The sequence below is a fragment of the Mytilus galloprovincialis genome, chromosome 12, assembly GCF_965363235.1.
Source record: "Mytilus galloprovincialis chromosome 12, xbMytGall1.hap1.1, whole genome shotgun sequence".
Lineage (NCBI taxonomy): Eukaryota > Metazoa > Mollusca > Bivalvia > Mytilida > Mytilidae > Mytilus > Mytilus galloprovincialis.
Window position 1 is genome coordinate 69712739 of NC_134849.1, and position 17589 is coordinate 69730327.

General features: G+C 32.5%; 1 long non-coding RNA gene across 2 annotated transcripts in view; it reads right to left on the minus strand.

The window, feature by feature from the left end:
* Window positions 1-17589, minus strand: part of LOC143054702 (uncharacterized) — a 107171-nt gene that overhangs the window by 2879 nt on the left and 86703 nt on the right. The window contains exons 3-5 of one of the 2 annotated variants that reach the window (XR_012971793.1): window positions 7824-7889; window positions 4209-4274; window positions 2367-2444 (exon numbers count right to left, since the gene is read on the minus strand). This is a non-coding gene — a long non-coding RNA (uncharacterized LOC143054702). Of the gene's footprint in view, window positions 1-2366; window positions 2445-4208; window positions 4275-7823; window positions 7890-17192; window positions 17250-17589 lie in introns of those variants that run through there. The other variant, XR_012971792.1, reaches the window with a different exon arrangement.

Below are 17589 nucleotides of genomic sequence, written 5' to 3' on the forward strand. Positions count from 1 at the left end.
TATTACTCTTGCATATATGAAGGAAACGTCACAAGATGGTTTGATATGAAATAAAAAATAAAAAATAAAATCCTCCCACCCGCCCCATTTTTTTCAAAAATTTGGATGAAAATCTACTAATTAAATTTTGTTGGCCTTAATATAATAATTTTGGATCCTGATTTGAACCAACTTGAAAACTGGGCCCATAATCAAAAATCTAAGTACATATTTAGATTCAGCATATCAAAAAAGCCCAAGAATTCAATTTTTGTTAAAATCAAACTTAGTTTAATTCTGGACCCTTTGGACTTTAATGTAGGCCAATTTGAAAACGGGACCAAAAATTAAGAATCTACATACACAGTTAGATTTGGCATATCAAAGAACCCCAATTATTCAATTTTTGATGAAATCAAACAAAGTTTAATTTTGGACCCTGATTTGGACCAACTTGAAAACTGGGCAAATAATCAAAAATCTAAGTTCATTTTTAGATTCAGCATATCAAAGAACCCCAAAGATTCATTTTTTTTTGTTAAAATCAAACTAAGTTTGATTTTGGACCCTTTGGACCTTAATGTAGACCAATTTGAAAACGAGACCAAAAATTAAGAATCTACATACAGTTAGATTCGGCATATCAAAGAACCCCAATTATTCAATTTTTGATGAAATCAAACAAAGTTCAATTTTGGACCCTTTGGGCCCCTAATTCCTAAACTGTTGGGACCAAAACTCCCAAAATCAAACCCAACCTTCCTTTTATGGTCATAAACCTTGAGTTTAAATTTCATAGATTTCTATTTACTTATACTAAAGTTATGGTACGAAAACCAAGAATAATGCTTATTTGGGCCCCTTTCTGGCCCATAATTCCTAAACTGTTGGGACCTTAACTCCCAAAATCAAACCCAACCTTCCTTTTGTGGTCATAAACCTTGTGTTTAAATTTCATTGATTTCTATTTACTTATACTAAAATTATTGTGCGAAAACCAAGAATAATGCTTATTTGGGCCCTTTTTTTACCCTTTATTCCTAAACTGTTGGAACCAAAACTCCCAAAATCAATCCCAACCTTCCTTTTATGGTCATAAACCTTGTGTTTAAATTTCATAGATTTCTATTTACTTATACTAAAGTTATGGTACGAAAACCAAGAATAATGCTTATTTGGGCCCTTTTTTGGCCCCTAATTCCTAAACTGTTGGAACCAAAACTCCACAAATCAATCCCAACCTTCCTTTTGTGGTCATAAACCTTGTGTTTAAATTTCATTGATTGCTATTTCCTTATACTAAAGTTATAGTGCGAAAACCAAGAAAATGCTTATTTGGGCCCTTTTTTTACCCTTAATTCCTAAAATGTTGGGACCAAAACTCCCAAAATCAATCCAAACCTTCCTTTTGTGGTCATAACCCTTGTGTTAAAATTTCATAGATTTCTATTCACTTTTACTAAAGTTAGAGTGCGAAAACTAAAAGTATCTGGACGACGACGACGACACCAACGTGATACCAATATACGACCAAACAAGAATATGTCCATATTACACGGATGCCCCACTCGCACTATCATTTTACATGTTCACTGGACCGTGAAATTGGGGTCAATACTTTAATTTGGCATTAAAATTAGGAAGATCATATAGTTAACATGTGTACTAAGTTTCAAGTTGATTGGACTTCAACTTCCTCAAAAACTACCTTGACCAAAAACTTTAACCTGAGCTTCACAGTATCTTCTTCTTTGTTCAGTGGACCATGAAATTGGGGTCAATACTTTAATTTGACATTAAAATTAGAAAGATCATGTCATAGGGAACATGTGTACTAAGTTTCAAATTGATTTGACTTCAATTTCATTAAAAACTACCTAAACCAAAAACTTTAACCTGAAGCGGGACGAAAGAACGGACGAACGAACGGACGAACGGAGGCACAGACCAGAAACTATCGTAGGTGGGGCATAAAAATTTTCAATTTTTGCGGTCGTATAAAAACTACCTTGACCAAAAACTTTAACTGGAAGTGGGACAAACGGACAGACGAATGGACGGATGAAAAACGTAATGCCCCTTGGTGGGGCATTAAAACTGCTAGCAAGCTACAACCCAACATTATCAAGCTGTTCATCAAATATAAAATCATTCTCTTCCATAGAAATTTTCATTGTAGAATAAGTGTTGTATTATTCAAACAATTGGTAAACAGGAAGTGGATGTATGGCAGAGGAAAACTGCTTACAGAGTGTATTGTTTAAACTCACCACCTCCCACACTAAAGGTGAACACAATACCACAACACCCTGAAAGATTAATGAGGCAGTTTTTATGAATTGATTTTTTTTTGTAATCTTAAAAAACATATATTATATGATACATACTAATTAGATAAATACTGTTGAATGTACCTCTGAGGTCAGCCTATTTCATAAGTAAGGTTGTGTCATCATCTCAAGTACCTGTGAAAAATAAAGTTCTATAAATCATATTTGCTTGTTTAAGCCTGTTATAATTATGTTAAATATATGTATCATTTAAAAATACTTCATTGGTACTTTTTTTTATAATTAACTGTTATGAATGTTCCTTATAAACATATCAATGTTTGAGTGTTATCTCCGTTTCGTATTAACATATCATTGTTTGTGGGTTATCTCCCTGTATAAACATATCAATGTTTGTTGGTTATCTCCCTGTTTCTTATAAAAATATCATTGATTGTGTGTTATCTCCCTGTATAAACATATCAGTGTATGTGTTATCTCCCTGTATAAACATATCAATGTTTGAGTGTTATCTCCTGTTTCTTATACACATATCAATGTTTGAGTGTTATCTCCTGTTTCTTATAAACAAATCAATGTTTGTGGGTTATCTCCCTGTTTCCTATAAACATAACAATGCGTGTGTGTTATCTCCTGTCTCTTATAAACATATCAGTTTATGTGTTATCTCCCTGTTTCTTATAAACATATCATTGTTGGTGGGTTATCTCCCTGTTTCTTATAAACATATCCATGTTTGTGTGTTATCTTCCTGTTTCCTATAAACATATCAATGTTTGTGTGTTACACGTTATCTCCCTGTATAAACATATCAATGTTGTGTGTTATCTCCCTGTATAAACATATCAATGTTGTGTGTTATCTCCCTGTATAAACATATCAATGTTTGTGTGTTATCTCCCTGTATAAACATATCAATATTTGTGGGTTATCTCCCTGTTTCAATAAAATAAACTTACAGGGGTAAATTCAGTAAAAAATCTCCCATTGACTTTAATGCTAGCTATGTATGGAATTAAATTTATACCTGATTTTACCTTTAGAAATTGGAAACTTTCATATAACATTCATGAACATGATGAAAGTACAAATGTAGCCCTATCTTTTGCACTAATAAAAACATAGGGTCATGCGGCATTTTTGGGCATTCACATGGCCTTGTTTACAAACAATGTAGATTCGCACTGAATTCCTACACTGACCCCCATTACTTTTCAACCCTGTAGTAAAAACATTTAGTACATTCAGCATTTATTTATTTTTTTCAACTCTAGTTTTGATCCATCTGCCAAAAAATATTTATTACAAACATTATCTACCAATCAGAAGAGCATATGACTTGAGTGTTATACAGAAAGCTCTCCCCTAAATGGGCGTTCCCTGATGACGTATATTTATTTACTGAATTTACCCCTACAATAAAGGTACAGATAGTGGACAAAAATTAGTTATCAATAAAAACATGTCCTATCATTTCAACTAAAATCAATATTTTTCAAAAAAATATAACTTTATGAGTGATTTTTATAAAATAAACACCATAAGATGTAGTAATAGTTTTTTTGTTAATCTGGCCATGATCTTCCTGATTGTTGCTTTCATTTTCTGATGGGTGAAACACAAATGCAAATTTTTACGATTTTAATTTGGTTAGAATACATAGCAAAGTTTTCCACAAATATTTTCTTTGTGTTCACCTCATCAGAAAATTAAAATGAGCCTGAATAATTTCATTGCCATAATTCCTAAATTTTATGGTCCGCTTCATCATTGTTCATTAAAAAATGTAGACCTTGTCATATGAGGTTATTTTTTATTTGTTGACTATAACTTGACCTGTATACATCACCATACTTGCTTTGTTGGGTTGCTGTCTCATTGACATATATCTCACTTAGTAATATGATCCTATATAGTTCACATATAATGTACACTTACCTATAATAACTTGACTGGACAAGGATCACATTGACTGGACAAGGATCACATTGACTGGACAAGGATCTACAAAATACAAATAATAGATGTTCAAACTAAAGACAAGGCTAAAAAAGAAAACACTAACAAACAGTACACAAAACACAAAATAAACAAGCATTTTGACAATTTATTGCATGGCAATACATAGTCCCCTAGCTAGCTACCATTTAAAAAATCCTTGTACTGGAACAAAATGTTAAATTGATCTATAACTTGTCATGGTTTAAACTATATAACAAATATCAAGTCAATATCTTCAAGCATGCACGACGACAAAAAGTGTGGAAAACTGATTATTTAAGTAAATTTTCGAAGATCAAGGACCATAACTCTGCACGAAACCATCAGACCGGAACAAAATTTGTGATTGATCTGTAACTAGTCATGATAAAACTATATACCAATTATCAAATCAATATCTTCAAGCATGACAAAACAAAGTGAGGAAAACTGATTATTTGAGTGAATTTTCAAAGTCCAAGGACCACAACTCTGCACAAAATCATCAGACCAGAACTAAATTTGAACTTGATCTGTAACATGTCATTATAAAGCTATAAACCAAATATTAAATCAATATCTTCAAGCACAAAGAAAACAAGCATGGCAATACATAGTCCCCTTCCGGTTAAAAAATTCATTGTAATGGAACGAAATTCCAACTTGATCTATAACTTGTCATGGTGTAAACTACATAAAATAACAAACAAATCTACCACTTAATTCTTCAAACAATTTACTAAATAGAAGGGAACAAATCCAAAATGTCATTTATCTTAATACAATGTCTTTTAAAAAATGAGTTATTTCCCTTTGAACAGAAATCTAGTAATTAATAAGTATTTCATCAAAAATTTAATTCTAGGGAAAGGGCTTTTACTGAACAAGGAGAAAAGCTAAAATTGTGAAAATCGAACTTGACATGTAACTTGTCATGAGAAAACAATACACCAAATATCAAATCAATATCTTCAAGCATGAAGAAAAAAGTCTGGAAACTTATTTGCCGGACTGACAGACAGATGGACAGACAGACAGATGGACAGAGATCAAACCTAAAGTCTCCTTCGACTTTGTCGGTAGGGGACTAATAAACAGCTGCGCCACGAGCGCATGATACGCCCGTCATCTTGTGAAAAAAACCATTAAAAAATGTTTTTGGAATAACCGAGGATTGTTCACGAAGTCATGCTAGGTATATCCTGACTCATTCCTTATTCCTGCTCAATAGGAAGTTTATATAAGAGACAGAAAAAAAATTGCTCACAACATGTTTCATATGTTTTTCACCAAAAAGCTCAATAAAAATTCAATAACTCAAAAACAAAATAAAGAATCATCACAAAAAAGTATACAGATCTTCAGATTCATATAACTAAGACATGTAAGAAGTGTGTAAAGATTTAAGCAATAATCATAAATCGTTTTTGAGATACGGCGCAACATGTGAAAAAAACACACCCCTGTTTTAGTTACAAAGTCCCGTAACTGAAAAAGTTTTTTAATCTTATTTTCACCAAAAAGTATACAGATCGTTTGATCATCATAAGAAACAACTATGTTAAGTTTCATGAAATTTGTATAAATTGTTCTCAAGTAATGGTGCAACATGGTCAGACGGACGCCAGACATTAGTATACTAAATTTTGACGAGCGTATAAAACCTGGAAAACTGATTTGCTGGTCTGACGGATGGACAGACAGACAGACATAGACAGACAGACTGACGGAGTGCAAACCTAAAGTCCCCTTGGACTTTGTCGGTAGAAAAATAAAAACCTTAAGACTGAGCAACACAAACCCCACCAAAAGTTTGGGGTGATCTCAGGTGCTCAGGAACGGTAAGCAGATCATTCTCCAAATGTGGCACTTGTGTTGCTCATGAATGTAAGTACAAACCCACTGATAGTTCTATAATTTAAAGATCATCTTGGCAATGGTTGAATACAATTTTGACCTCTTTCATTGAATGGTTGCTGTCTCATTGACATAAATATCCCAAGTTGACTTCATAGTCGAAAACTCTTATTTTTTTAAGCAATTTACATTATAAGGCCAACTAAAATTAATTAGTAGATTTTCATCCAATTTTTTTTTTAAATGGGGCGGGTGAGAGGATTTTATTTTTAAAATTTTATTTCATATGAAACCCTCGTCACAAGTTCTTCATACCGCGGGTATATACTAGTGGAAAACAAGCCTGTATAATGTATATATACATGATGTAAAAGAAATCCTACACTATTTTTTGAACTCTTACATAAAAATCCCTGATTGGCAACCACTGTTATACATGTAATTGTCGCTTTAGAAACCTATTTATAGTATACATCAAAAAAAAGATAAATGCTCTCTTCAGTTGGACTATACCTACACCAAATTTATTGTGCTTTCTAAGCAATGGTTTGTAGTACCCATAAAATCAATAAAATGTATACGTTTTTGATGCGCTTTGTTATTTGATTTTGCCATGTGATTATGGACTTTCCAAATTAATTTTCCTCTAAGTTCAGTATTTTTGTGATTTTACTTTTTTGTACAATTGTATGCAACACAAGTATTATGAGTACAGAATAAAATGTAAACTCAGTGTTGAAAGTAATTATGATGTAAAACATGAACTTAACCAAAAAGTTGTTGTTGATTAATGACTAAATTGAGGGTATTGGGACAGTTACAGAGGGTGTTTGCCGTTTGTCAACAAAAACAACAGCCATGGGCTTGTTATAATTAAAATGCGTGTTTGTCGACTTTTTTCTCTCATAATACGGTCATAATTTAAACAAGTTCGTGCTTGCATCAATTTCTTTAATCCACTCATGTTTTTGTACCAATTTGTTCTACGATTCTTGCGCTTTGGATATCATTCAAAGTCCAAATTTCCTGACACAAAGTCATTGTACAAATAAAGAAAAAACACGGTTTTCGATTCACTTGTGACTACCGCAATTTGCGTTCAAGGACAAGGCATTTTACTCATAACTCAAATAATTCATGCCCTTTTCGTTATCAATCTCTATTCTCGGTATATGATGTTGTCATCATACAGCAGCAGAATATGTCGACTTAATCTTTTTCGTTAGAAGTTACTCGATTCAATACAAAAACGAAATTTGAAACAGGAAGTTTTGAATGAAACGAAATTATCGATGGTTCCTGGTAACGGACATGACCAAAATCCTGAAATCGTATTTTTGTTAAATAAATTAAATCGGGACGGGACGATTTGAGAGGCGGGCGGGGATGAAAATCTAGCAATAAATTTTAATTGGCCTAATGATTGCAATGTTTTGTTAGACATATTAGTTTGGTAATCATGTAGTTGTGTCACATATTTTTTTGTTTCCCATATTTATACATGAATAACAAAAGTAGATGAGTGCAAAATGTTAATCCTGTTAGCTCTTTATTATCTCCCCTTTAAGCATTTTAACACTGTAATGAAACGTCTTGAAAAGTTGGTTTATTTATACAATTATACATTTTAACATTCATGACATTGTCAATTGAATTTCATTTGATAAAATAAATAACATAACGATTCAATACAATTTGACTATAATATTCACTTACCTTTACTAAACGTGTATTAAATCGACTGGACTTGAATCAAATAAAAACGAACAGTAGATCTTTAAACTGAAAATATAAAATAGCTCAATTACAGTTTCAGATGAATATCAGTTGAACCATTTCTGAATATATTATGTATATACTTTTTAAGCTTGTAACAAGTAACTTGTCATGAATGAATGAGATATGACCTTCTGTATATAGTACCATACATAGCTCGGTGTAGGAGTTTTTAGGACAAATTCATAATAGCATGAAGGCCTGTTATTAGCAAGGCTGTCTAATGGGAGTTATTTTTGTGTCATGTCACTTTATTATTAGCCATGCTGTCTAATGGGAGTAATTTTTGTGTCATGTCCAGTGTTCTCCCCAGGCCGTTTTAGCGTCGCGGTACCGCGACGCTATAATTTTTCACCGTGATGCTATAATAATTCCCGCGACGCTATAATTATTTTGAAGATGCTATTTTACTTGTCCTCAATTTTGAACTTTCATCTATTATCGATTATGATCATAAAAATTATATCACCTTTAATTGTAATCCCTTTAAGTCGGACACTAAAGGCAATTAAGAGATTAAATAGCCAGGTGTTAATTGCCCTCAGGGTGATAACTGTTTGGATGCGAATATCCCAAGCTGACACTTGTGACATAACTAATACCACGTGTCTGCAATCACCAATTTCGACATGGAAAATGCAATCACATTACAATTCGAAATCTACGTTTTGTATTACGAAATTTCAAAGATTGAAACGATTTTTTTTTTTAAAGTCGTTTATTTGTGCAACTCTCCAAAAAATATTTTCTTTCTCTTCCGGTAATACGAGAGGGAGAATTTTGGTTTTGAGCTAAAATAAGTTTTATACTTCTTTAAAAAGTAATCATAATTGGCTTAAGTTTATGTTAAATCCATTTAATGCATTAAAAGCGTCTTATTCATTCTCAATCTCTTGTCAAACAATGTTTATTCTCGGACTCATTTTCGTAATTTTTTCTACGGCCGCCATTGCACATTTTTGTGTTAACTACGGATCGGAACCGGACCAGATATGACAAAAATCCGCATTTTCACGATAATGACAACAGATGGACAGTAGACAGAAAAAATATATCAATAGAGAAAACTACGCATTAACAGACTATTTGTTAGATAACTTTGTTAAAAATACATATCATTTTGATGTAAAGATTAGAAACAACTGGGACCAATTCATTGAGTGCCATGAAACAATGAATTTCATAAACATGATAAAAAAAAGTTTTTAAATTGATTTTTTTTTGCTACTTTTGCTGCTTTATCTTTACTTAATATAATATAAAAATAGTTAATTTTGTGTACTAGATATTTAGTTTTGTATTTATACAGGTTGCACTATAATGAACCATTCATTCATTTGACTTATTGTTGGGTAACTGAAAACACATATTTATTTTTATTTGGCACAAGAGGAAAACAATAATTCTGTAACTATAAATGAATAAAGAAAACATAAACTGAACACAACTGTTTTTGTGGTTATAATATAATTGCATTCTCAGTTATGAATTGAACAATATAAACTAAAACATAAAAAGGAAATAGAGCATTAACGCGACGCGACAAATGACATTAAAAAAAAAATACAGTTAATTTTTTTTACGCAAAATGTGATGCTATCCAAATTTTCTGGGGAGAACACTGATGTCACTGCATTATTAGCCAGGCTGTCTAAATGTCTAATGGGAGTTATTTTTGTGTCACTTCACTGTATTGTTAGCCAGGCTGTCTAATGGGAGTTATTTTTGTGTCATGTCACTGTATTATTAGCCAAGCTGTCCAATATGAGATATTTATGTGTCATGTCACTGTATTATTAACAAGGCTGTCTAATTGGAGTTATTTTTGTGTCATGTCACTGTATTATTAGCATGGCTATCCAATTGGAGTTATTTTTGTGTCACGTCACTGTATTATTAGCAAGGCTGTCTAATGGGAGTTATTTTTGTGTCACTTCACTGTATTATTAGCAAGGCTGTCTAATGGGAGTTATTTTTGTGTCATGTCACTGTATTATTAGCCAGGCTGTCTAATATGAGTTATTTATGTGTCATGTCACTGTATTATTAGCATGGCTATCTAATTGGAGTTATTTTTGTGTCACGTCACTGTATTATTAGCAAGGCTGTCGAATGGGAGTTATTTTTGTGTCACTTCACTGTATTATTAGCATGGCTATCTAATTGGAGTTATTTTTGTGTCACGTCACTGTATTATTAGCAAGGCTGTCTAATGGGAGTTATTTTTGTGTCACTTCACTGTATTATTAGCATGGCTATCTAATTGGAGTTATTTTTGTGTCACGTCACTGTATTATAAGAAAGGCTGTCTAATGGGAGTTATTTTTGTGTCACTTCACTGTATTATTAGCCAGGCTGTCTAATGGGAGTTATTTTTGTGTCATGTCACTGTATTACTAGCCAGGCTGTCTAATATGAGTTATTTATGTGTCATGTCACTGTATTATTAACAAGGCTGTCTAATTGGAGTTATTTCTGTGTCAAGTCACTGTATTATTAACAAGGCTGTCTAAATGTCTAATTGGAGTTATTCTTGTGTCATGTCACTGTATTATTAACAAGGCTGTCTAATGGGAGTTATTTTTGTGTCACATCACTGTATTATTAGCCAGGCTGTCTAAATGTGTAATTGGAGTTATTCTTGTGTCATGTCACTGTATTATTAGCAAGGCTGTCTAAAGGGAGTTATATGTGTCATGTCACTGTATTATTAACAAGACTGTCTAATGGGAGTTATTTATGTGTCATGTCACTGTATTATTAACAAGGCTGTCTAATTGGAGTTATTTTTGTGTCATGTCACTGTATTATTAACAAGGCTGTCTAATTGGAGTTATTTTTGTGTCATGTCACTGTATTATTATCATGGCTATCCAATTGGAGTTATTTTTGTGTCACGTCACTGTATTATTGTAACCAAGAAATCCACAGTCTAAAACTAGGAGACTGATATGAGGATTCGGTCACAACTAAATGTTAAACCTAAATAACCATGCACCATAAACTAGCAGTAAACACAGAAGATTAATTCCACTAAGTATATAATTTATTTCCAAGACTGGAACTTGTCACCAACGCTGTGACTTCCAAACTTATATCTTTTACAAAATAGTACAATATATATATGAGAATTAAACAATAAGCTAAGATCAATTATTACATAATGTGTTGACAAATATAAACAAGTTATTATCCAGATAAAGAAAGATAAATAATTAATACAACTCTTTTAGCAATGTCTCTAATTTAAGAAGGATAAAGGATTAAGCCCTGAGGCATTATTGTCATTCTGATTATAAAATGTCCATTATCAATTAGACATCTATTAACTTATTGTGCAAGTAGAATATATAATATAAAACATAATTAATGATAAATTCTTTGAGTCTCAAACATTAGCATTTAAAACCTAAACACATCTGAAAGTCATTTTAACTCTGTCATATTATTAGCAAGGCTGTCTAATGCAGTAATGGGAGTTATTTTTGTGTCACTTCACTGTATTATTAGCAAGGCTGTCTAACATGTCTAATGGGAGTTATTTTTGTGACATGTCACTGTATTATTAGCCAGGCTGTCTAATATGAGTTATTTATGTGTCATGTCACTGTATTATTAGCATGGCTATCTAATTGGAGTTATTTTTGTGTCACGTCACTGTATTATTAGCAAGGCTGTCTAATGGGAGTTATTTTTGTGTCACTTCACTGTATTATTAGCATGGCTATTTAATTGGAGTTATTTTTGTGTCACGTCACTGTATTATTAGCAAGGATGTCTAATGGGAGTTATTTTTGTGTCACTTCACTGTATTATTAGCCAGGCTGTCTAATGGAGTTATTTTTGTGTCATGTCACTGTATTATTAGCCAGAATTTTTGAAATCCCAAAACCTTTATCCTTGCATAATTAAAATTAAAATCTTTTACTTTAAGTTCAACTGCAGTATTATCATTTTTTAGTTCAAAAGACAATAATTTTCAAAAACAACTTAGCTAAAATGCTACTTTTATTTCAAGAAAAAATAATGGTCATAATTCTTACATGTCTTATTTAAATTTAAACTTATTTGAGCCATTGTCTGCATAAAATGTATTTATTTCTATATTAGCTTCTTCAATGGTTAATATTACAAGTTTTTTGTCAAACAATAAGAAATAAAAACAACAGTACAGAAGTTTGTATCAAATACACAAAAGTACACAGCTTAGGTTAATACAATGAACTAAAATAAGTGTAGTACTATGTAAGGATATTACGCCTGGTTTATTTATTGACCAGGCGTACTCATTTGCATATTACGCCTATTTTTTTGTGAACCAGGCGTACTCATTTAAATATTACGCCTAATTTTACACCTGGTTTATGCCTTATTTACGCCAAGTTTACGCCTGGTTGACGCCTGGACATGCATTTTGTAAACACTGCAATGCCGCCCGGATAAAGTATGATTTTTACGCCTGGTTTCCGTGTCATATACGGGCGTCACAGTTCGTACAGGTGTGTCTCGCCCACACTTTCTGTTAATCGCAGGCTCAACAAAAATGAGGAAATAAATCAATGAAATATTCCTCTTGATATTATCTTTAAATTGTAAAAAGCTTCCAGTGATATTGTTGTCTTTTTTCAAAACTACCTCTACCGTTTTTCATTGGGAAAAATGCATATTTTTTATTGAAATTGGGAAATTTGTATATTTTATTCTGAACACATCTCCAATTTTTGCTGACCTTTGCTGTCTTTTTGCACTGTTTTTTCATTTATATTTTGGTTGTCAGACATTTTCAACCTGAAAGATACTTTTCGGAGAGGGGAAAGAAACAGAAGCAATGATGGTACGTAATGCATTGAAAACTACCTGTGTTACAAACCCCATTATGATTCTGATCAGAAAACCGGATCTCAAAAGTGCTTTCTAATATCAAAATAATAACATGAATACGATATTTACAAACATTACTACCAATGCCATCACTGTTTGGGGAAAATGTAAAACTTTTTAGGAGGGATTTTAAGCCATTTTTTTCAGTAATTGGGAATTTTCTCTAGGGGAAAAGGCAGATTTTCGGCTGTTATTTGAGGCAAACAATATCACTGGCTTCTGTCCAAGTTTGGTAAAAATCTAGGATAATTTATGAATCTAATACTGTTTAAAAACTTTTAACTGCAGACTAAATGTAATGTCAACTGGAAGAAAACTAAATTTCCTTCTGGATACTATCTTATGATCATAAACAAGCTTCTGTCCAAGTTTGGTAGAAATCCAAAATAGTATAAGCATGATAAGAAAGTTCAATTTTAAAAAACTTTAACCACAGAGTGAATATGGCCCGAGACCACAATTAATTCCTCTATCATTTCTTTATAACGTTTTGTCGCATTAAAAAAATTTTGCCTATTCTTTTTGTCTAATTTTTTGTGTGTGTAATGTACAGTACAAGTCCAATAATATATGCAATTTTCAGAAAAATTGCATCTTTACATCATACAAATTTGGCCAATACACATCCATACCCCTATAGGCAAGTCAAGAGATGTTCCGAAAAGTGTAAATATTACCTTTTTGCACCTGGCCTAATCACTCTTTCCTTATAAAAATCAGTTAAAATAAAACATCCAAAAGTTTATTTCAGCTCTCTTCTTTCATTTCCACCCAAGAAAAGCTAAGAAATGAATGAGAAAGGGAAAAAAAAAAATAAAGAAAAATACACTATAATTAAAGGGAACTATATTCGTGGACAACGATCAGTGGGATCATTAATTGTGGTCTTGGGCCTATTAGGGGCCAAAAACTTGACCAATTCCAATAAAACATGGCATGATTTAAGCTTAGTGTATTAGGAGTCAGTTTACAAAGTTTCAAAGCCATATGTTATATATTATAGAAAATGTGGCATTTTTTATATCTCAACTTTGGTGGCTAAATTGTGACGTTGAAATAGAACAATTTCAACTTTCAAATTTTGGTTTCAAAAATTAAAAAAAACCACCAAATTGCACTTTTTAATGTCTCAATGTATAAGATATTATCTATTCAAAGTAAATGATAGCCTACTTAATGTATGAGACTTATAAAAATTGAACAAAAGTTAATTTTATATGTGCCTATGCCAAAAAATAGAGGTTTTCAAATGAAGCGAGGCCTTATAGGAAATGTAATATTTTCCACTTACAACAATTTTCTGAAGTTGTTAAGTTAAAACAAAACATTTTAAATATAAATGTTCTTTTCATGTAAATATAAGTTTCAAATAGCATAACACATGAGTTTTACATGGTCTTAAGCAATGTCAGGCTTAAAATAACAAGTTGTCAATTTGGGCCGTTCCCTATATTTCCATATTAAATTGCATATAAATGATATTGAAGATGGAAAGATGATTCTTTTTGCTCAAATCCTTGCTGAGATATGATCAAATATGAAGACTGGATGTAACAAGACTGTTGCTTTTAACTATATATGTAAACAGGGGTGTGGAAATGTAATGCCCGACTCGCCTGACTCGTACATTTGAACAACCGGACAAGTAATTATTTTTGTCTCGGTTGCCCGTGGACAAGTAAAAAAAATATACAAGAAAAAGTTCAAATCCAACAAAAATTTAGAATTAATTCAAAACATATAAACATGATTAATTTATGTAAAGAAACCAATAGTCAGCGAGTAAAAACATCAATGTCCATAACGATAAATATTACATGATACTGAAATTGCTAAAAAAAAATAGGTATGCGAACCCGAGTCGCGTAACATTGCATTGATTTTGTCCATTGACCCGGGATCGTCGATTAGGTTTTATCCGTTATTCACCGGAAGTATCATTACTTTAGTTTTTGTATCGACAGTCAGATTGATAAATATTAAATATTAAAGACACCGGTCAAGCAAGACAAAAAGAGTTATGAGTCGAATAGAAATTAAGAAAACCTGAAACGCAGATGGAGAAGAACACGTATTTTAAAAAAGATTCTGAAGCGAGAATTTCAGACATCGTGTATATTAGATTGCCCTGGCTATCTTGGATGGAAATTCGTAAAATAAATAATTTGTTGTCTTATCTATAGAAGACAGGTCAGCATCATTTGTTGTCAAAGTGGTAAATAGAAGAGACGATTGAATTGCCCCTCAAGACAACTACGAAAGAAACAAAACGTGTGTCAGTTGAGAGAAACACCAAAACTTCACCATGTTCACTAACTGTCCTCTTAATTTAGTATATGTACCGTACCTACTGGCTACAATTTTTATACAAAAACTGCTGTAAAATCGTCCTCTGCATGTTATCTCATTGGTTGGTTTGCTGTAAGGTTTCTGTCCCATTGATGTTAACCTATTTCCTACTTTCCTAAAGGTTTACACAATAGAAACAAATGGATTTCATTTGTTTGTGATGCAAAAAAGTGCTAAGAATCATATATTCATGATATTAGCTAACAATGAAATACTTCAATATTTATTGGGACCATCAGAGCAAGTGTCTTTTTTTCCGGACAAGTGAAATTTACTGTTTTACTTGCCCAGGGACAAGTGCTCACAACAAATATTTCCACACCCCTGGTAGACAGTATTGTCTGATGCAAAGTTTTTTCAATTTACTGTTTAAAACCTGCATGAAATTTCAGTCTTAAAATGCCAATATTTTAACCAACAGCAATCCAACAGAAGAAGAGAAAGGTATTCTGTGAAACAGACAAGTGTAAACAACCAGTAATAAGTGCTTTTGATATAGATTCAGTGCAATCTGTTTTAAACAGATATATCATGTTAAGGAGGGGTATTTGCGAAAAATATCAGTCGAGAGAATGTTAAATTTCACGAGCCGTAAGGCGAGGGAAATTCATTCTCAAGACTGGTATTTTTCGCAAATACCCCTCAAGAACATGATATATCTGTTTAATTACACCGAATGTTAATGTTCAAAAACGCATTGATGATCGTGACGTTACAAGCGTCCAGTCGGATAGAGTATTTTTTGGCAAATACCACGGCAGAGAGGGTAAAAAAGGCATATCCTTTTGGCAAATACCCCGGCGGCGTTAAAAAATGAACGATATTCATTTGATAACAGTGAATTGGTGAAAAATACACTGGCTTTCAACCAATCAAAACCCAGGATTCTTACATAAGGTGTAATTAAAAGGAATACATTTTTTAAGTGCATAAAACTTCATATTTCACTTGCTTCGTACGGACCGTTAGACCTAGACTATTAAAACAGCACATTTTGCACTCTTTGTATGCTTTTATCCACTTTTCTTTGTGCTCAGAGTTCACAAATGAGTAAAACACATGAAATAAATACCACAAACACAAATAGATATAAGAAAAAAATTGTCAGAGAAAAATTAAGGATGCTGCTTTTGCAAAAATATTGAAAAAAGTGAAAAAGCTACTTTTTGGGCATATCAGCTGAAAAGTGACTTTTTTTTACAAATTTCTATCAAATAAAAGTGGAAATCATTTCTTCTCATATAGTTTGACAAATTAATACCAGTAGATCATTCAGAAAAGTTGTCAAAGTAAAAATTCAAAATTTGCTGAAATACAACTCTTAGGCCCGAGACCACAATTAATTCCTCTATCATTTCTTTATAACGTTTTGTCGCATTAAAAAAATTTTGCCTATTCTTTTTGTCTAATTTTTTGTGTGTGTAATGTACAGTACAAGTCCAATAAAATATGCAATTTTCAGAAAAATTGCATCTTTACATCATACAAATTTGGCCAATACACATCCATACCCCTATAGGCAAGTCAAGAGATGTTCCGAAAAGTGTAAATATTACCTTTTTGCACCTGGCCTAATCACTCTTTCCTTATAAAAATCAGTTAAAATAAAACATCCAAAAGTTTATTTCAGCTCTCTTCTTTCATTTCCACCCAAGAAAAGCTAAGAAATGAATGAGAAAGGGAAAGAAAAAAAATAAAGAAAAAATACACTATAATTAAAGGGAACTATATTCGTGGACAACGATCAGCGGGATCATTAATTGTGGTCTTGGGCCATTTGTGAACGCATGGGGTACACCCTCCCCCTTTTTGTGGGAAAACCTTGGTTACATAGGAAATCCCTACTGGAGCATGACTGGAAGCGGGCCCCCTCTTAGGCAGTCAGTGGATGTGCTTGTAAACTATATGACTATTTAGTATTGCATGTGTATATGTTGTTTGGACATGACTAGGACCACCACTGCACCATCTGGGACCAGCATTTCAACTTGCACGTCTTATTTTAACATACTTCTTTGTATATTCACAACATATTGAATATATCTTTGAGTATGTTTGACATAAACCGTCTATTCTTACCATTTCTTTCACAATCGTTAGGAAATATACTTTGACAGGGAGCGGGAAACTATCTACTATGCATAATATACATCTCGTTTCAGGCCTTGTTTCCGGAAATTTTTCTGATAGCATTTTTTAGTAAGTAAGACAGGTTGCAGTCGTACTGTTTGATCCTGGAGGGGAACGTACAGGGCGTACGCTACACTTTGATCGTCATTACAGTTTCTCATTGTTCTCACGATTTATTATGATTATAAAAACGTTAAAAAACATTCCGTTCTAAATACACCTTATTAAATGAGCCCCCTCATGCAGTCATGGAGTTTTTGATTATGCGATTCATAATGCGGCAAAAAAATTGTGATTATGTGATTATTTGGACACCCCCATGATGGGCCTCCCTTATCGGTTTTTG